This window comes from Schistocerca cancellata, chromosome 8 (genome assembly GCF_023864275.1).
Source record: "Schistocerca cancellata isolate TAMUIC-IGC-003103 chromosome 8, iqSchCanc2.1, whole genome shotgun sequence".
Taxonomy (NCBI): Eukaryota; Metazoa; Arthropoda; class Insecta; order Orthoptera; family Acrididae; genus Schistocerca; species Schistocerca cancellata.
This window is the reverse complement of record NC_064633.1, coordinates 612501065-612523310: the sequence shown is the minus strand read 5'-3', so window position 1 is coordinate 612523310 and position 22246 is coordinate 612501065. Positions and strand designations below refer to the sequence as shown.

General features: G+C 38.2%; 1 protein-coding gene across 1 annotated transcript in view; it reads left to right on the top strand.

Annotated features, from left to right (window-relative positions):
- Nucleotides 1-22246, top strand: part of LOC126095776 (nuclear cap-binding protein subunit 1) — a 208634-nt gene that overhangs the window by 168641 nt on the left and 17747 nt on the right. The gene's annotated exons all lie outside the window — the stretch shown is intronic.

Genomic DNA, 22246 nt, shown 5'->3' with positions numbered 1-22246 from the left:
AGCCAGATGCACATCCCTCCCTAGGGAGATAATATGTGTACCCCAACAGTCTGTGTGTAGTGTTTTATCCATGGGAAAGTGTGTGAACATTTTCTAAATGTTTGTGAATCATATAACATAGGTAGGACTTGGGTGCCAGCCCAATATTCACCTAGTCAGATGTGGAAAACTGTGTAAAAGTCACTTCTAGGTGGCATACAAGTTCTCATCATTAATCCACTGCATGGATTCAATCCGGAGCTGGCGCACCTACCCAAACCTCAGAAATGAAGTACTAACATGCATGGCAGGTAGACAAATCAGCATATAAAACATACAAATAATTTTAAAAAAGGACTGGCTAAGTCCTGTAGGATTAATGATGTTGACAAATCCTGTGTGTTTAATTTTAAATCAAATAAATATTTATTAAGTAAAGTTTGTGTAGTCGCACAAAATCAAACAACAAAAATGCAGTCAAATAATCTAAGCATAGTGAAAAGTTAAAGTATTTTTTTAATTCATGTGGCTGCACAGCCACTCAACAAAAGCACACTCACCAACACTGGTCAGAAATGAAAGACACTGACAAAACACCACGCGTACTCTACCATTTGCCATTAAATATTTTCTGTGACAATACAGACTACTGAATCCATATTAGACTCTTAAATAATGATTATAATTCCAGTTTAAAGCTAATTGCACACATGTAGAAGTTACTAGGTTAAGGTTAAAATTACCATAGTCATTTCGCAGCTTCTTACAAAAGTAAGCTCACAGTTTTAAACAAGTTACCGAAGTTCACTGAGCATACCTACATCTGATTTTTCAGTGTGGCAAAGCTTACGCAAAATTTATATACATTTTAATGACAAGATTATGTAAAGGATAGTTGCTACTCGCCATATAGTAGAGATAGTGAGTCACAGATAGGCACAACAAAAAGACTCAAAAAAGTAAGCTTTTGGCCAAAGAGGTCTTCATTGGAATTAGAACACACACACACACACACAAATGCAACTCATATGCACATGACAACAGTCTCTGGCTGCCGAAGCCAGTGAAATACTAAATTGTGGGTACTCATACACTAGGAGTAAGAGGTAAGGGTATGGGAAACTGATACTGTGTTTTGTATTACTTGTAACTGTAGAGGATTTAGGAATCCTTATTTATGTCCTTGACGATGCCAGCATAAGTTGAACGTTTAACAATTCACTATACAGAAATGAGCACAAGTCTTGAGGCCAGTTCTGATGTACTGCTCTTGTAGAGAAAGTTGTGACTGCACTATGATGATCCTTGACTACTGCTAATTAGAGCTACTTGACAATAGGGCAAGAACTGGATAAAGCTGCAGTCAGGCAGTCCTTTATCCATGTGGTGTCAATGGTGCCTCAGCTTAGGGGGTGCGGTACTCATGCACCTGACGCTGTTGGACAACAGCAGAACCTCTAGTGCCAACCTCGGAACCCTGAGGAATTGCCCCCTGTGTGTTATCGACTGGCTACGGTACCAGTCTATAACATAGTTTCATTGAAAATGTAGTTTTCATCTTTCATTTCACCCACTTCTGCCATTGTTTCATTACCACTCTTCAGCTGCCCTGTATGCTTGCGCTCTTCAGAATTTTGAATAATGTATTTCGTTATTAATAAATGAAATAAATTTTTTCTGAGTCGGCAGTCGTGAATATTTTCTGAATAAAACTGTCAAGATTGCTTAATGTAAGCGTTATTTATAACATCGTTTCAGCTATTACCGACCTCAGATCGAAACTCAGAACTTATATGACAAGAATTTGTTAATAATATCATTGAACATTCTTTCACAATCTACATGAAGTGTATTCACTGTTGTGAATATAGACAAACATCAGCTATGTAATGAAATGAAAACAATTGGGATTTGTGCTGGACTGCAACTTGTACCCAGATTTCCCACTTATCGCGAGCAGTTGCTTTACCATTAGGCGAATGGAGCATGTTTCATGGCCAATCGTTAGCCATGTGTGTACAACCTGCACTCATACACCCATCATGTATATTCCTGTACTTGGGAGACATTTTAATGGAAAGTTTCAACTTGCCTCGTGTCCGAAAGGAACAAGCACTGTTGTGGGTACAGCCATTATGAAATATGTGAACTGTATTTGCAGTTGAAGTTGTGAATGTGGACAATCATTAGCTGTATAATGGAATGATGACAGTGAAAATTTGTGCCAGACTGGGATTCGAACCCAGAATTCTCACTTATCATGAGTGGTCGCTTTACAATTAGGCTATCCGAGCATGTTTCACGGGCAGACTCAAACTTCCGTATGATGTCAGCTGTGTGACATCAAGCACTTGACTACTTCCAGACAACACAGGCCCTGCAATATCGTATTTACCTCCAATACTGAGCAAGTGACTGGATGTTCGAGTGCAGGTTGTAGATGTAAGGCAACCCCTTGGGATAAGTGGGAACTCCAGGTTCAAGTCTTGGTGCGGCACAAATTTTCATTGTGGTCATTCCATTATACAGTTGATGTTTGTCCATGTTTGCAGCTGCGAGTATATTTTGTGTATTTCACTATGGCTGTAGCTGCTGCAGTGCCTGTTCCTTCGTACATGCATGTATCGTAATTCTAAAGAACATAGGCACGGCAATATTGTACTTGTTTTAAAAGTTCTGAATTTTAATTTGATAGTGGCAGTTGCCAAAATGATGTTCACTCTAGATGATTTTTTTCACAAAATAGTGTACTTTTGTCAGCATTGTCAAAACCTTTTCCTAAATCAACAAAAGCTATAAACAGAACTTTACCTTTCATCAGCCTATCTTTTAAGGTATGTCATATGATCAGCATTGGCTCTCATATTCCTGCATTTCTCTGAAACTGAAGCAGATTTTCCGCAAGATCAGCTCCTACCAGTTTTTCCATTTTTCTGTAAATGATTCATCTCAGTATTTCACAAGCAGTACTTACTAAACTGGTGATTTGGTAATAGTCAGCACCTGCCTTTTTTCCAAGCTCTTAATTATTATATTCTTCTTGAAGTCTGAGAGTATTTCACCTGACTCATATGTCTTGCATACCAAGTGCAATTATTTACATTGTAGGGAAAGATAGATTTGCTGTTTACCGTAAAGAAAGCAAGATGCAGAGAGGTACAATTAAAAGCTTTCGGCCGCAACCTTCATCAGCAAAAGAGAAGCGGAGAAACTCACACCATTCATGCACACAAGCAAGCACACCTCATGCACACATGCTTGCCAACCCTAGCAGATCAGACCAGAATACAACTGTCACATGGGATGGCAGCAGTAGCCTGGAGGGGGGCAGGGAAGTGGAACGGATGGTAGTGTACAGATGAGAGGGACAGAGGGTGCACTGGCAGAGGATGGGAGACAAAAATGAGGAAGAGATGATAGGACAGAGGGGGTATAAATTGTTGGGTGGGGGATGTGGGGACAGTACGTTACCATAGGATGACGTTGGGATAACTCAACCTACAGTAACATACTGTCCCCACACCCTCCACCCAACAGTTTACACTCCGTGTGTTCTGTCTTGTCCTTCCCATTTCTGTCTCCCAGTTTCTTTGTTTGCCGCCCTCAGACAACGCAACTGCCCATCTTTCACTGCTCATCTCCTTTTCACTCCTCTTTTCTCCACTTCCCTGCCCCACAACCTTCTGATGTCACACCTGTTGGCATTCTATTCCCTTCACACTCCCCATCCATACACTACTATCCCTTCCTCTTCCCCTTCCTCGCCCTCTCCAGATAACTGTTGCTATCCCACGTGATAGTTGCATTCTATCCTGAGCTGCTAGAGTTGACTGTCATGTGTGCATGAGTTGTGGTTGCTTGTGTGTATGATGAAGGTTGTGGCTGAAAACTTTGTGTAAGTGTCCTTTAATTGTGGCTGTTTGCAACTAAACTTGTCTTCTTTACAGCAATTAGCAATCTGTCTTTTCCTACATTGTTGAAATTCCTACATGGAGTTTCCATTGTTTGATTCTGATGTGCAATCACTTGTTATGGCTGGCTTCCCTGAGGATCTCTGTAATTACGCGAGAATGTCGTCTGCTCCAAGGGCCTTGTGTCCTGTTAGGTTATTCAGTGCTCTGTCAAACTCTCCTTGCAGTATCATATCTCCCCTCTCATCTTTACTTAATTCTTCATCCACTTCTGTAATATTATCTCAGTGTTTGTTTCCCTCGTATAGACCTTCTATGTATATCTTCAAACTTCCCTTTTTTTGTAGTTTTGCCTTGCCATCTGAACTTTTAATGTTCATACAGTTTTGTTTGTTTGAAACACGTAAAATAAATATAGCTATACTTAGTGACAAAAATGAATAAAATAAGTATAATGAGAGAATTTTTGATGACCAACTGCTGTCAGAATCATTGACTGTATCATCAGGCAATATTAACTCTGTAAAGTTGCTGCTGTGACCTTTTCACTGTTATCAGATCTTTTAACCGTCTGTGCATGTATTGAAGTCATGCACTAATCTTACCAAAATTGTATCCTAAAATTATCAGACAGTTCACAGTAATCCTGTTATTCCACAGTTAAGAAAATCTGGCTGTCTGCACTCACATGACTGACTGGCATCATAATGGACCCTTGAGCAGAAGTTGCAACTTTTCAGAATGAAATCAAATGATACTGGATTCTTTTGATTCGGAAACCAGTTACTTAGAAAAGAAAAATTATTGAGAGTATCTGCATTCATTTTTGTATACTGGTTTTATCTACTGCAAGAAATAAGGAAAAAAGGTGGGAGGAGATGGCAACCACTCTTGTACATATTAAATGGGAGTGGCACATAAGCACACAAAGATTACATAATCGCTAGTTTTCAAGCATTTACTGATGAGTAAAACACACACACACACACACACACACACACACACACACACACACACACACACACACAATATACTCATGTCTTCAGCAACCATAATGTTGATGGATAGATGGCAGGAGAGTCAAGGAAACTGGCAGTAGGGACAGATGGGAAGATAAATGGGGTAAGAAGGAGTTAAAGAACTATTGCGAGAGAGACATGTGGCTCTCAGCTGCCATGAAAGAGCTGTAAACAACCAGAAGATATAGGACTTAGGCAAATTAGTGAAACAGGATTACCTGAGGATTCTATCAATATAGATGTAATCAAAAGTCTCAAAACCATCTAATTGCTGCAGTGACAATGTACATAGCTACAAAATACGAGAATGGACTACCTCTTACCTTGGCCTAATAGGTTAAGTAGAGGACAGTTGTAGAAAAGGCATGGAGATGTTTACTGAGCTGTCAATTTTGCATACTTTTTCTGCTCTTCTTGTGCCACAAACAAGATTAGTGATAGTGCTGGTCTAAACTGGAAGTACTGGAACAGCAGGATAGGGGAAAGGGCAGAAAGCTGTGTAGTGGTAGAAGTGAAAGAGAACTTCCATGGAGAGAGAACATGGTCATCGGTCAAAACACACAGAAGTAGAAGAGCAGGGAAAAAGGAGGTACCCAAAAAATAAAGGCAAAAAGACAAAAATAACAAAAACTTAACAATAGTTCATAGTGATCAGCTGCAATGTGTCATTTGTGCAGGAAACATAAATTGTTCTTTCATTTTTTCCCCTGATGTACTTGCTTGAACCATCACTGTAAATTTGGAACAATTATAGGTTTTCATAAGTGGAGTGTTAAGTTTGTCAGAGATTCCCTTTCTTCTCTTTTAATTTGACTGCTGTGTCATGTAATTTTCATTGAGGTTAGTTCTATTAGTTTGACAAGCTGACTGCCATGCCGATTATTGAACACACATGCATAGATCATGTAATAGCTTGGTTGTTGCCAACATTCCCCCCATTAGTTTTCAGTATCCTGAGAGTGCTGCATTTGCTATGAATAAAATCAAGAGAAACGTCTCGCCATTGGCACTCTGGTTTACTTTCAGGAACCTCGAATTGCGCTATGGTCTTCCTGTAAGAACAGCGCTCACTGTGCATTAGATCTTTTGTTAATCTTAGATTGAATCAAGTGTATCTCTTCTTTAACCATTAATATGGTAAAAATGACCACATATTTAAATTATTGATGTGGTCTTCAGCCCAAAGACTGGTTTGATGCATCTCTCCTTGTTAGTCTTTTCTGTGCAAGCCCCTTCATCTCTGCATAACTACCACAACCTATATCTGTTTGAATGTGCTTGCCATATTCAAGTCTTGATTTCTCTCTACAATTTTTACCCCCACACTTATTTCCATTACCACATTGCTGCCTCCCATCCTTTAGTCAAGTTGCAATATAAATTTCTTTTCCTTCGTGTTATTTCTGTGCCACCTAATTTACTATTTGACCTACTCCTCTAATATTCAGCATTCTTCTTTACCATTTTCTTATTGTCTGAATTGTGTGTTGTCCATATTTCATTCCATACGAGGCTACTCACCATACAAATACCTTCAGAAAAGACTTCTTTACACTTACATTTGTATTACACTAGTGACCCACCCCAAGTCCACACAGGTAGCACTATGTATCTATGGCCGGAGGACTTGTCTGGCTTAACAGTAACTTTGTTTACGAACCAGTGTGTAGAGTTATGATTAGAATTCAGATAACGTCAGGTAACTGAATATCACAACTTTCATATAACTTACCACAATCCGCCGAACAATGCGTCAGTTGTTAAAGGTTTCACGCGACTGTGGCCACTCATTTTTCAGTGGGACAACTGCTGAACCCCTTTGTGCCCCATACTGTCTGTAAGAGCTGCCCATTAACTAGCAGTCACCATTGGACCCTCCTGCTGCAGCTAGCATGGTAGCTCTCAGCTTTCATCATTGCCACAAGATGCCACTCCAAATGCCAGTAAATGTGTTAAAGATAACATTTGTGCCTCCTGAAAGCTCACCAAATCCACTGCCATTCTGGCATGATTATCAAAATCCCTAAAGTACCAATTTACCTGATTATAAGATGACCCTGAATATGAGACGACATCCCTTTCTTTAAGAGGCTCCTTGAGAAAAATTATTTTTTAACATATTCTGACTAACGCAAATTACAAATGCCAAAATGGTTAACATACGTCTATTCTAAACTTATAACACTGATTGGTTTACATTTTGATAATGCAAGGGGAAATAAAATAAACAAAAAGAAACAGTTTACATTAATTTTTATCTTCACTACGTTTTTTGGTTACTTAGACTGTCATCTCTAGTATCACTATTTTTCATCCTCCTCCTCCTCCTCCTCCTCCTCCTAGCGGGACAACAGTGAAACTTATATCTTCATTGTCACAAATATTTGGCTGTTTCTCCTGAATAATTTGCAATTTCTTAGGTTGTGATTCATGTGGGACTTGGAAAGCAGCTGTTCACTCTCCACCCCTCCCACCCCGCACCCCCACCCCTCCCCAAAAACAGTGAATTTCACTTCTATACTGACAAGAGAATGTTACGATGTCTGTTGCTTCCAAGCATACCGTCTGCCCGTTGCTCTCTCATTGGCTGCGTAGAACCAGCAGCTGACACTCCCCCTATTGTTCCTGTCATACCTCATAGTAAGTGTCGACAACATTGCTGCATGAAACACATAAGTACACCACTGGCCCCAATTTATACTTTTAGCATATCCTGCTGAAATGTATGCTATAATTGACTATTTGTCCAATGTTAAAGTCAGTTCAATTCCGAATGTGAGCAGTATACATTGCCATGGTTGGCAACACAACATAGTTTCTGCTCACTCACTGCCAATCTTGTTTCGCTGTGCCCCATCCAATGTTGCATAGTGGTGTTCTTTGGCATCAGAGAAATGTGGGCAGCAATATCTTCAGGGTGCACATCATGTGTAACAACAGCAACTAATATGTAAATAAAAGATCACAATTACGATTCAGTCCAATTCTTGAATCTGCAGTGTAGTAATGTCTGTTGGTACTATATCCAAAACAGGTCGTTCTGTTGTAATTTATTGTTAAGATAACAACTGAAGTCAGTTTAATGTGATTTATTTTGTTTTTTAGACATTTAATTCTATATTAATTTTCTTTCTCATTTCGTCTGAATGTCATCAGCTTACTCCAAAGCTGATTAAAAGCTAGTAATGTTTTTCTGCATTATTCTAATACAGCAAAGGAATTTCTCATTTGCAACCCAAGTGTCAAATCATTACAGTGTCTCATAAACAAATAAAATATTGACTTGGGTACAGAATGAAGTAATGGTTTTTGAAGCAGAAGATTTTCCCCAATGAATGTTATCTTTACCTAAAAAGCAGCATTAATGCATGTATACAGTATCCAGATGTATGAAAACTTTTATTACAATCCTGTTCAAATACGAGGGTCACTCCAAAAGAAATGCACACTATTTTTGTAAAAATACAGTTTTCAATCTGCATGTGTGGAAGTTTTACAGTGTGTAGATACATCCTTCCCGCTTGTTTTCGAACTTGGTGCAAACTGTTCCCACGAGTGCCGCCGTCACAGCATGTCTTCAAGTTGGCTGCTATACTTGACGTTTGTCAGAAGCAATGTGCTGTCATATAATTCCTGTGCTGTGAAAACGAGACAGTGGGAAACATCCGCAAGAGGTTGAAAAAGGTGTATTGAGATGCTGCTGTCGATCGCAGTACAGTTAGTCGGTGGGCAAGCAGGTTACGTGATGAAAGCGGGCACGGCAATATTGAGGATTGTCCTCGCAGCAGCAGGCCTCGTGCTGCACACACTCCAGACAATGTGCAGAGAGTTAAACGAATTGGTGATTGCTGACAGACGCATCGCAGTGAACGAATTGTAAGGCTACGTTGGGATATGGGAAGGAAGTGTGTGCAGAATACTGAAAGTGTTGACGTTAAAAAAAGTTTGTGCCAGATGGGTTCCCAGCATGTTGACAGTGGCTCACAAAGAAACAAGAAAAACGGTATGCAGCGAACTTTTGGAACAGTATGAGAATGGTGGAGATGAATTTCTTGGAAGAATTGTGACAGGTGATGAAACAGGGCTCCGTCATTTTTCACCAGAGACGAAGAGGCAATCAATGGAGTGGCATCATGAAAATTCACCCAAGAAAAAAATTCAAAAACATGCCGTCTGCTGGAAAAGTTATGGCTACGGTGTTTTTCGATTCCGAAGGACTCTTGCTTGTGGACATCATGCCAAGTGGAACCACTATAAATTCTGATGCATATGCGACAACACTGAAGAAACTTCAAGCTCAACTGAGTCGTGTTCGACCATTTTGGCAAAAGTAGGATGTTTTGCTGTTGCCCAACAATGCACGGCCACATGTCAGTCAAAAAACCATGGAAGCGATCACAAAACTCGGATGGACAACACTGAAACACCCGCCTTACAGTCCTGACCTGGCTCCATGTGACTATCATCTCTTTGGGAAACTGAAAGACTCTCTTAATGGAACAAGGTTTGAAGATGATGACTCCCTTGTGGACGCTGGCTGCAACAGGTTGGTCTGGAATTTTACTGTGCGGGTATACAGGCGCTGGTTCCTAGATGGTGTAAGGCAGTTGAGAGGGATGGAAATTGTGTGGAGAAATGAAAATATTGTTCCTAATGGATGTATCTACACATTGCAAAACTTTCAAACATATAGAATAAAATATGGATTTAAAAAAAAATAGTGTGCATTTCTTTTGGAGTGACCCTCGTACAAAAAACGTTTGTAAGTTGATAGAACTGTTCAAATACAACAAAAGTTTCTAGGGTGATAGAACTTATTATTTCCTCCAGTCTTTCACAAAATTGTCAATTTTTAAGCAGGGCGTTAGATTGTTGTCACATATCCCTTACACTAGCAACACGAGTCAGATGTCACGTGACTGGTCAAATGAAGTCTATACTGTATCGTGCGCTTCGGCGTATCGGGAAATCCCAAGCCTGTTTGAATGCAAGCATTGTTTGGTACACCCTCTCCTTTGGGATTGTTAAAAAAAATTTGTATGAAAACTCAGTAGCCAAACCTTCATCTGTAAATGTAAGACACGGCGTAATATTTATCTACTAAACAATTTAAAAATGTTTACCTCAGCAGAACTTGCATAATCTGCAAATGTAAGATGACCCCTTATTTTTCAAATGCCGAATCTGGGAAAGAAACCTTGTCGTATAATCAGGTAAATATGGTACTTCCCAAGATTAGTCTTTATGTACAAGTTGAAAAACTAGTGAGGGACTTTCATTTATTATATGTATTGATTCTGGTAATAATTATTTCATGTGGCTCAGTGTCCTAGGGTAAATGTTTCAATTGGTTGTTACTTTGGACATTCGCTTGCCCCTAATAGCTATCTAATGGGAAAGGGGACCTACAGGTTAACATGGAATCCGAACAACGTTTCTGGCAAATGTCCATGTCATAGAGAGCTGAATGGTAGGCTAAAAGGCAGAAAGACAGACTAAAAAGCCCATAGTCCAATTGGGATTTGATCCCGCTGCCTGCCGGTTTCCGTACATGCACTTTACTGATAGACCACCAGTTCCAGCACTGGTTTTCGTCAGCCTTCATTGCTCTATAGTTGCGACACCTGTACCTCTAGGTGGCAATGACATCGTTTTCACATATAAATCCATCATCACCACCTTACTTATTTTGACTACATTCCTTTATGCTTGTTTTGTTTTTATTGATGTTCATCTTATTATCTCATTTCAGGAAACCATCCATTCTGTTCAACTGTCCTTCCAAGTCCTTAATCATCTACGGTAGAATTACATTGTCATTGGTAAATTGCAGAGTTTTTATTTTTTTCTCTCCAGGCGTAAATTCCCTTTTCAAATTTCTCCTTGGTTTCCTTCACAGCTTGCTCAATGCACAGACTGAATAACATCAGCAACATACTACAACTCTGTCACACCCCTTTCTCACACTTTGGCTTCCTTTCACGCCCTTTTAACTTTTATGGCTGCAGTATGATTGGTATACAAGTTGTGAATAATTTTTCATTCCCTATATTTTATTGATGCCATCTTCGAAATTTCAAAGAGTTGTAGATCCAGTCCATGTTGTCAAAAGCTTTCTCTAAATCTATAAATGTAACTTTTCCTTTCTTCAGGCTATCTTCTAGGATAAGTTGGAGGGTCAATATTGCATGGTGTGTTTCTACAATTCTTTGGAACCCAAACTGATCTTCTCTAGTGTTGGCCTATATCATTTTTTCCAGTTGTCTGTAAATAATATGTGTCAGTATTTTGCAACCATGGTGGCTTACTAAAATGATGATTCAGCAGTATTCAGTCCTGTCAGCACCTGCCTTCTTTGGACGTGGAATTATTACATTCTTCCTGATGTCTGAAGGTATATATCTTGCTCACAGAGTGCAATAATTTTTTCATGGCTGGCTCTCCCAAGGATTTTAATAATTGCGAGGAAATGTCATGTACTCCAGTGGCCTTGTCTTTGATCATGGGATGATATGATGTACATTTATTGAAATGTTAAATGACTTTATAATGTTCAAAGTGTCTAATTATACTTGCTTTTTGTGGATTACGCACAGCTGAAGATGGCAGCTATTTGCCAAAACCAGTAACGTGCATTTATTTTTATATATCTAAGCAATCATTAGCATAATAAATTATTATACAATCCTTGTTTCCTCTTAAGTCTTTCAGTGCTCTGGCAAATTCTTCATGCAGTACCATATCTGTAAACGTGAAATGTAGGAAGGAAAGGAAAAGTATGGGTGGGAAACTGTGACGGCTAGCCGCACTGGCATTGTATTAATTCAATGGTGAAAATTGAGAATTTGTAACAGATTCAGACTCAAACCCAGATTTACTGCTTCTCATGAGCAGTTGCCTTAACTGCTTCGGCCACCCGGACACTTATCGTATGCTGCAATGCAGCTATGCTCGTCCATAAAACTCTGTGCTTGTGAATTCTAATTCACGCAGGTGTTCAGACAATATTTGTGCATTTGCACTGAAACAGAAGTTGAGGAGCCATTATCCTCTTTACATATGGGTCTTGTGTGTTCAGTCTGACATCAATCAGAGGCACACTTTATCGTATCTTACCATCTCATCTTCAGTGTCTTCCTCTTCTGTTTCAATAATATTGTATTTAAGTTTTTTTCCATTATATATCCTCTGTATCTACTCCTTCCACCTTTCAGTTTTCCCTTCTTTTTTTGGTCCTGTCTTGCCACCTGAGCTCTTGATATTCATACGATTTCTTCCAGTTCCTTCAATGGTCTCTTTAGTTGTTTTATAAACAGTATCTCTCTCTCTCTCTCTCTCTCTCTCTCTCTCTCTCTCTCTCTCTCTTGTCCTCTACCTATTTCTGCCTATCCATTTAGTAGTTTCTGTCAGGCACATTTTTTAGTTGTCTTTAGTCCCTTGTGCCTGCTTCATTTGCTACATTTTTATACACTGCACAAAAAGCGCAACAATTCCATTTCTCTCTTTGTCACTTTTGTGACACTAAGCTACTATTTTTGTGATAAAATAATGTGGTACAGTCCCACCTCAGTATCACAAAAATTATAAATAAATTAAGCCAGAGATGAGGAAGTAACACAATTGGATTCACTCTTCCTGCAAATTTTGGGGAACCTCCTTAAGGTAATCCATCGTGATCTGTGGTGGTTCAAATGACGTTGCTCATAACAAAGATTTGCATGCTGCTAATGTCTTAAAATCAACTCTAAACCACCTGAAGCATTCCAACATAATTGTAGTTGATATTCCACACAGCCACAACTTATTACAATCCTCGTGTATAAACAAGGCAGTAATTGCAACAAATAGATGTTATGCAGATATCTGCAGCAGTTTTACAAATACTCATAGGATCGAAACCCACAAATTTGGCAGAGACCTTTACACCACTCATGGTCTTCACCTTAACTGGCATGGAAAAAAGCATTTAGCTACTATAATTTGTGACGTAGTTGCGAAGGCAAGGAACAATGTGAACACAAAAGAATCAGATTTGATTGAAGAATGTACCAGTATACAAAATAATTGCAGGAATGGATATAGGCAGACTACATTGGACAACTGGATGGTGAAAAAACAAGAAAAAAGTGTGTCTTCCCAATCTCCAAGTGTGTGGAAACAGACTAATTTGGAGAAATGGGTAGTAAAAAATATATTTCCCAGACCTTCAATCAAAACTTCTTTTTTAGAGAAAGGAGTGTAACTGCTTCTGCTAAACAAAAACTTGCAATTTATCACCAGAACATTAGAGGCCTAAGTAGTAAGATCAGTGTGCTTATAATCAATATACATGAGCCACAAGGTATAGATTATTCCCATGTTTTATGTTTTAGTGAGCACCATATTAATTCTGGTATAGAAAAGCTTATAATAAACAATTATTATTTATAAACATCATTTTGTAGATAATGTAAAGAAAAAGGAGGTGTTGCCATTTATATTAAAAACTATATCACGTGTAGAGTAATTAATGTGCAGAATTGTTGTTTAGAACAACATTTGGAAGTGTGTGCCACAGAATTGTCCTTGAATAATTCCCATATATCAATAGTCAAAATATACAGAGCACCTTCAAGGAACTTTAGTCTCTTTTTGAATAAGCTAGATGTTCTCCTAATATACATATTCAAACACAAAACAGATGTGATAGTGCTCGGGGACTTCAATGTTAACTTTCTAACAAGTTCTAGAGACAGATCGGACCTAAAAAGTCTGATGTCCACATATAATCTGGTTTCTGTGGTTAATTTCCCTACTAGAATAACTTCTTGTACAAGCACACTGATCGATAATATATTTATAGACCAGACCAAAATAGGTGATACGACTACCAGGTAAGTCATGAATGGTCTATCTGATGGACAAAGACTCACTATAAACAGCACAAGTATTTATGTGGTTTATAGTGGCCCCTGTTGGAAAACAGTTAGGACAGTTAATGAAGAAACTATCCAGATTTTTAAATCATATCTCGAAGCCACAGACTGGGCACCTATGTATAATTCAGAAAATACGAATTCCAACTACAAACAATGAAAAATCCAGGATGGCATGTAACAATACCAGAGAAGGAAAGTTGCTACTCACCATATAGTGTAGATGCTGAGTCGCGATAGGCACAACAAAAAGATTCACACAATTGTAGCTTTCGGCCATTAAGGCCTTTAGTGTGGTTTCAGTTCCCCAAGACTGCAGACTTGTGTGCAGGTTGCATTTGCATGAGTGTGTGTGTGCGCGTGTGTGTATGTGTGTCTACTGCTGACAAAGGCCTTAATGGCCGAAAGCTATAATTGTGTGAATCTTTTTGTTGTGCCTATCACGACTCAGCATCTCTGCTATATGGTGAGTAGCAACTTTCCTTCTCTGGTATTGTTACATTCCAACTACAATTTTTTCAGTAATGAAGTGGCACTGAGATTTGAAAGCACCTTCCCAGAAAGTATATACAAGATCCAAACCACAAAACATACCAAAAAGCCCTGAGTAACCACTGGTATTAAGATTTCATGCAAAAGGAGACAAGAAGTGTACATTGCCACAAAAATTCTGACAACCACACCCAACTAAATCACTATAAAAAATTCTGCAAAGTACTAAGCAAAATTATTCAGAAGTCAAAAAGTTTGTAACTGTGCTCCAAAATTAATAAATCTAGTAACAAAATCAAAACCGTATGGGAAGTGATAAAGAGTGAGACAGGTACAAAATCAAAATATTGTGCCAAAAATTTTCAGTGAGCATTTTCTGAGTGTTGCTGAGAAAGCAGAACACAATGGCTCCTTAGAAGAAGCATTAAAAATACTGAAAGGTCATTTCCCAAACTCCATACAGCAGGTAGATTTAGCCCCTATAACAGTACAGGAAGTAAGAAAAACCATTATTTCTTTAAAAGCAAAAAATTCAACTGGTGTTGACAACATCTATAGCAAATTGCTAAAAGCCTGCTGCAATGAGTTCAGTGAAGTCCTAGCTCATATATTCAGTGCCTCTCTCAAACAAGGTATCTCAGAAAGGATGAAATATGCTATTGTAAAGCCCCTTTACAAAAGAGGCAATGACTCATTTGTTACAAACTATCGACCTATCTCTCTTTTGACTACATTTTCTAAAGTTCTCCAAAAGCTAATATATGCCAGAATAGTCACCTACCTAGAAAAACATGCAATAATTAGTAAAAACCAGTTTTGATTCAGAGAAGGTATCTCCACAACCGAAGCAATATTTTCGTTTACAAATAACGTTTTGGAATGCCTCAACCAAAAACCATTGTCTGTGGGCATATTTTGCGATCTGTCTAAAGCTTTTGAATGTGTTAGTTATAGAATACTTATAGAGAAAGTATGCCACTATGGACTCCGAGGACAAATGGGCAACTGGCTCAAATCCTACCTACAGGGCAGACAACAGAAAACAGTGCTAGATAGTAACAGTAGTCACATAGGAGGGGCAGAGTCTGACTGGGGAACAGTAAAATGTGGAGTTCCACAAGGTTCTGTCCTTGGTCCCCTGCTATTCCTCATATATATGAATGACCTACCATTGTCTTCAAACAGAGCAAGCAATTTTACAATGTTTGCCGATGACACAAGTATAGTGATAGACAGTAAGATACCCTCTGATCTAGAATTAAATGCCGACCATTTACTTGAGGATGTTCTGAACTGGTTCACAGTAAATTCTCCATCAATAAACCTCAGGAAAACTAATTATATTAATTTCCATTCTGGTCACGAAAGTGCTCAGGAAATAAACATTATACATGAGAGCCAGCAGATACAGAGAGCAAATTGTTTGAAATTCTTGGGCATATATATAGATAGCAGGCTTAACTGGGGACAGCACATCAACCAAACCCTGAAAAGGCTCAGCTCAGCAACATTTACCATTCAGATAATTACAAAAATCCGAGACATAAATGTCGCAAAATCTGCTTACTTTGGCTACTTTCATTCACTTATGTGTTATCGAATAATCTTCTGCGGCAATTCACCACTGTCGAAAAAGGTTTTTACAAGTCAGAAAAAAAAGGTTTTTACAAGTCAGAAAAAGGTTGTCCAAATTTTGTGTGGAGTGCCTCCAAGAATCTCATGTCGCGATCTTTTTAAACAAATAGGGATCTTAACTGCTGCTTCACAATATATCTTTTCATTCATGACATTCATGCTTCACATTCCTTCTCAATATGAAACAAGTGAAATGTACCATCACCATAACACAAGGAGGAAATGTGACATACACTGTGACCTGAAAAATCTGTCTTTGGTGCAAAAAGGTGTGAAATACACAAGCACAAAAATGTTGAATTCACTTCCAAGTTATGTAAAGTGTCTAAGAGATAAAAAGTACTGTTTACAAATAATCTAAAGGAGTTCTTGCTTGAAAAAAGTTTCTATTCTCTAGAAGAATTCTATAGCAGAGACAGCTAATTTATTTCCCAAATACTGTTGTATATTCCTTCCTCAATTTATCTTGCTCTGTTAATCAGATTAATTGGTTATCTGTAAAAAATTGTTTGGAAAAAATCAGTATGTTGTATCTGGAACTCTGCTTGTGAGTGTAATTTTATTCTACTGATTGTGTTTCCAACTTGTATTATTAATCTTTGTTTATTGTCCTTATGAAAACTAATGTAATAATGAATAAATGTGTTTAACTCGTTCTACATCCATGCATTAATATGCAGAACTGGATCTACGAAATACGTATAGCAATAAATAAATAAATAAATCTCTGTTCTGGTTTTCTACGCTTCACGATATACTTCAAACTGGATCTACGAAATACGTATAGCAATAAATAAATAAATAAATCTCTGTTCTGGTTTTCTACGCTTCACGATATACTTCATACCTCTCTTTGCATCATCAAAAACTTGCGTTACTTCCTCTTACACCAATCACGGCAGCCCACCATTCGGGCATGCTCCTGGTAAATGCTGCTATGTCCTCTTGAGGAATCATCTCCCGTTCTCTCAAAAGGACCTCCATATATTTACAGGGTACTGAATACTGCTGATAGCCCTTCTTCCCACCTGATCCCACACATGTTCAAGTCAGGGCTGCGAGCAGGCCAAGTCCGAGCAAGAATCTTCAGTTCATCCAAGAACTCTTGCACAACTCTAGCAACAAGCGGGTGTGCGTTGTTATGCATTAGTGTAAAACCATCACCAGTAAATGGAGAAAAAGGCACAACATGATCCAAAAGGATTTCCTCCACATACTGATGTACTATAAGGTTTCCATGCTCCCTGAAGGCCAAATCCATCCTTACAGTCTCACTGATTCCTGCACACATCCTGAAATGGTGTTCTGGATGACAGTATACAATGGGAATATCTTTCCCTGGGTGTTCTCCAGATCCTATTTCTACCCTCATGAGATCCCAGGCAAAATCATGATTCATCATTGCTCCTATTGTTGTACTCTCCAGCCACAATACGAGTATTCACTTGTGAAATCTAGTCAAGCTGTGCAGTGCCCTCTGGTGAATTCTGGGTCTGTAGCAGGACATTTTGGTTGAAGATTAGTTTCTTTCAGTCTTCTTTGTATGGTTTTCTCACAAACATTGACCTCTAAAAGTTGGTTGAGTCAATTTTGTGCTTCAGTGGTTATGGTATGATGGTTATGGAGAACTAACTGTAGTAAGAAGTGGTAATCCCTTGGCGATGTTGCTCTTCTCAAGCCCAACCCTGGTTCCTTGCATAAGGCCGGTATTACACTATCAAATTTCTTTGTCAAAGATTTGATCAAAGATGTGATCAAATATTCCGTCAAATATATTTGACAAAGATCTTTGACGTAGTGCTAGAAGGGGTATTACCACCACCACCTAGAGACAAGGCCGCGGCACGAAATTCATAGCAGGTCGTGACGTCACTCCAAGCGGGCCACCATGTTGTGTTTCGAAGCGTTTGTTTATCTACACGTTTGTTGGATCGAGTGCTATATTCGTGCTTAAAACTAGCGATTACAGTGTTTACGTGTAGTGAAGCTACTGTGAACATGGTTTGCAAGTGTTGTGTGCCACTTACGGAACTCGCCCTAAAGTAATGTTTTCCTTTCCGAAAGATGCGAATCTGCGTTGGAAATGTCTTTCAGCGATTCATCGGGACAATTTCCAACCCACTGAGCACACGAAGGTATGTAAAAACTATATACCTAGTACAATTATTATTTTTTTCTGGTGGAATATCTTGCATTTTGGATACATTTGACTAAAATTGTGAGCAAAAGTTCGCAGTAAATAGGCCTAGTATTCGTTATCAAGTGGCTTTATTTTGATTTTGAAAACGAAATATAAATTTGTGGCTCTTGTTACTTTTTATTCGTGTTTAAATTTCGCTGCAGTTTGTATTTTGTTACGCATTACCGATACGTTTTATTCCCTATTTGTGAGTGGGTGTTGTTTTTCACTCTCGCATTAGTTAGCATGAGTGCTAACGAATGTTGAAACTGCTATTTTCATGTTTAAAAAGCGATCTCTCTGTATGAAGCATATCTGTTTTATTTTTCGATGTGTCAAACAATGGAATAAATTAATTTAGAAATAGGTTAAATTTATTATTGACGTTTTTAGCTTGACACATTGTCTCATTCCAACTGCTGCAAATGTCTGCTGAAGGTTTGTAGATTTTCACTGTTGACTTATGCTCAAAATCTGCCATATTTTTACAGGAAAGAAAATTTACATTACAATAACAACGCATAATTGTTTTTGTGAGGTGAGTTAAAAGTGATTGTTTGCTTGGGGAATGTACTCAGCTTTCCTGAGGGAGCTCTATAAACAGCTGCACAATATTTATTTAGGATACTAAAGGCAGAGGAATTTAATATTATACACTGTATTAGTGCAGAATTTTTCAAGTGAGTGTAAATAATAGTTGTCTGGTCCACAAAGAATGTACTTTATCACAGTGCATTTTTCACAAATGTACCTTGTTTTATCATGTATATCGCAATATTATTTACATCCCGCTCTCTTACGTTTTCACTGGCTATTGATAAGTCTTATGCAATTACATTACCGGTAAAAAAGAATTATAAACTATAGTTTCTGCTATATCGCAATTGATAAAGTTACTTATTTTAACCATTCGGCAAAGTACTCCCCTCTTTGCGTGGTATCATTTGCCAAGATCTCGTTTCGTTATCTCCAGCGGTTTACGAGATATGACAGGCGTTATGAATATTTCATTACCGCGTGTTGCGATCGGAAGTGAAGTTGCTGCAGATGCTTAATTTTTTCGAGATTGGAAGCAGATATTGATCCAAAGTTTTACGAAAATTTCAAAACCTCATCTGTATTTCATACTCAGCAATAGAATGTGTAATATGCATCAAACACAAATTCATAGTGACCCCTATTTTTTATGGCAACGTTCTCAAATTTGATACTCATCTGTGAAATACCACAATAGTTATGACCATTATCGAAATGATTGGCACTTCATCATGAAGCTGCCACATAAAGCTAAAAGTATTTCAGAAATTAATTATTTTTTACGGAATAGGTTCTGTAAAACCGTTTGACAAAGATTTGCAGGCCGTGCGTCTCGATTCTTTAAGCGCAGCGCCAAGCCAACCCTGGCCCGCTTTGCGTGACGTCACAAGAGCGCGCCGCGGCCTTCTCTTTAGGTGGTGGTGGTATTACACTGTCATCAAATTTTTCGTCAAAGTTCAAGATGGCTGACAACAACTTGTTATTAACCGCAGCAGTTGTACGTACCCCAATTGCATTGTGTGCACATGCAGAAAAGAAGTGGGGGAAAAAATGAAACCATACATACGAGGTTGACAGTCTTAAAAGTCCTGGGATTACAACTTGATAATAAATTCAGTTGGGAGGAGCACATCCCAGAACTGCAGAAACGCCTTAACAAATCTGTTTGCAATTCGAGTGTTAGCAGACATAGGCAACATAAAAATGAAAAAGCTTGCATACTTTCATTCCATAATGTCATATGGTATAATATTTTGGCGTAAATCTTCAAGTCAAACAAAAGTTTTCAGAGTCCAAAAGCGTGTAATACGTATTATTTGTGGAGTAAATTCACGGACGTCCTGTAGAGACTTCTTCAAAGAACTGGGTATACTAACTACTGCCTCTCAATATATTTACTCCTTAATGAAATTTGTCGTAAATAATATATCTCTTTTTCCAACAAACAACTCAGTTCATACATACAATACCAGGAACAAAAATGATCTACACAAGGACTTAAAAGCACTTACTTTAGTTCAAAAAGGGGTCCACTACTCAGGAACACTCATCTTCAATAATTTGCCAGCAAACATAAAAAATTTAGTTACAAATAAAGATCAGTTTAAAAGGAGCCTGAAAGACTTACTAGTGACCAACTCCTACTCCATTGACGAAATTTTTAATAGAAACAAATGCTGTATTTTATTTATTCATACTATTAGTATTGTTATTTCAGCTTAAAAAAATTGACATGTTCCACATCCACGAGATTCTCCTCAGCACGGATCTATGGAACGAAAAACTAATCTAATCTGGGTGAAGCCATGGGTTTTACGATGACATGATAAAAGCATTCAACAAAACTTCTTACGTGAGCTTACAGTGGAAGACGTCAAGTGGTACATCAGTTACTTAAGAATGGATGAGCATACATTCCTGTATGTGCTCAGTGAAGTGTATCCTCATATCACAAAGCACAATATTCACTTAAGAACTGCTACATCTTCAGAAGACAGGCTCACTGTAACACTCCGATTCCTTGCTACAGGAGGTTATGTTATGTTAGGTTAGGATAGGTCAGGTCAGGTCAGGTCTCGTCTCCAATCTTCTTATTTTATTTTTGTATTCAGGGTGCCTCACGTTGTAAAGCGCCTCATCAGCTTCATACATCTCTATTAATTTTGTAGTTGTCGGCACACACAAATTGTATTTACCGGCAATGTTTATAAAAACACTACAGACGACAGAACGCTGCAGCGATGCTAGTGCTCTATGTGGTAACATGTCACATTGCAGTGAACAGAAGACAAGCGATTTCTTTGATCAAATCTACAGGGAGGCCCTAGATTTGATCAAATATTGGACGACATTTGACAAAGTTCCTATTACACCATCAAATATCTTTGACAAAGGTTTTGGACAAAGATATTTGACAAAGAAATTTGATAGTGTAATACCGGCCTAACCTCTAGTTTCCCTGTACCTTTGAACAGTTTTGCAAATCGTGAAAGGTATAGTTGTCAACACTTTCACAGTGTAATTCATTCTGCAATCCTCTTCCACCAAAGCAACAGCGCTTGCAGCAGCATCTTCAGGGATTAACGGCATGTTTATTCCTGAAATCTGATTTAGTAATTACAGAAAGATTCTACAAAAGTGTATGATTTAAAGGGAAACAATACAGGTTACAAAAATAAAGTGCTACAAAAGCAGGAAAACATTTTTGCATTACATCCAGTAATGTGCTTTTCAGGTTTCATGGGAAAAAGCTGTTATGGCTAGTTCAGTAAACTATTGGCACTTCGTTGTTTGCTCACAAAGCAATGCCTAAACATACTCTTCTAAACATATAAAATAGAGTGTTACACTTTGATTAAATAAATAATTATATATCATTTATTATGAGGGTGTTTTCTTTTTAAAAGACACTGTCGTGTTACCTATATGATCATTTGCTGCCTTCTCTGTTTCATCTCTCAGAGCTACCCATTCATATTCCATTGTGTTTCTGTCCTCTGTTGCAGTTCATTTCATAATGTTCCCTCTGAAATTCTCATCAGCCTCTGGTTCTTTCATTTTATCCATGTCCTATCTCCTTTATATCTTACCTTTCTGCAGTTTCTTCAGTTTTAGTTTGCTACCCATGACCAATAAATTATGCTCAGGGCCCACAGCTGTCTGAGGAATTGTCTTATGGTTAAAAATATAGTTTTGAAATCTTTGTCTTACCACTATGTACTCAATATGAAACCTCTCACTGTCCATAGGTCTGTTCCATGTATACAAGACTTCCTTCACTATAAGTGCTACCAAAAGTTAAATTATGCTTTGTGTAAAATTCTACTAGGCAGCCTCCTCTTTGATTCCATTCCCCCAGTTGACAGTCTACTATGTTTTCTTCAATTCCTTCTCCTACTACTGAATTCATTATCCATGACACTTAAATTTACATCTCCTTTAACTATCTGAAAAATTTTCTTGATCTCATCGTACATTCTTTCAACCTCTGTATCATCTGCAGAACTAGTTGACATACAAACTTGTACAATTGTTGAGATGTTGTCAGCTTCATGTCTGTCTTGACTATGATAATGCATT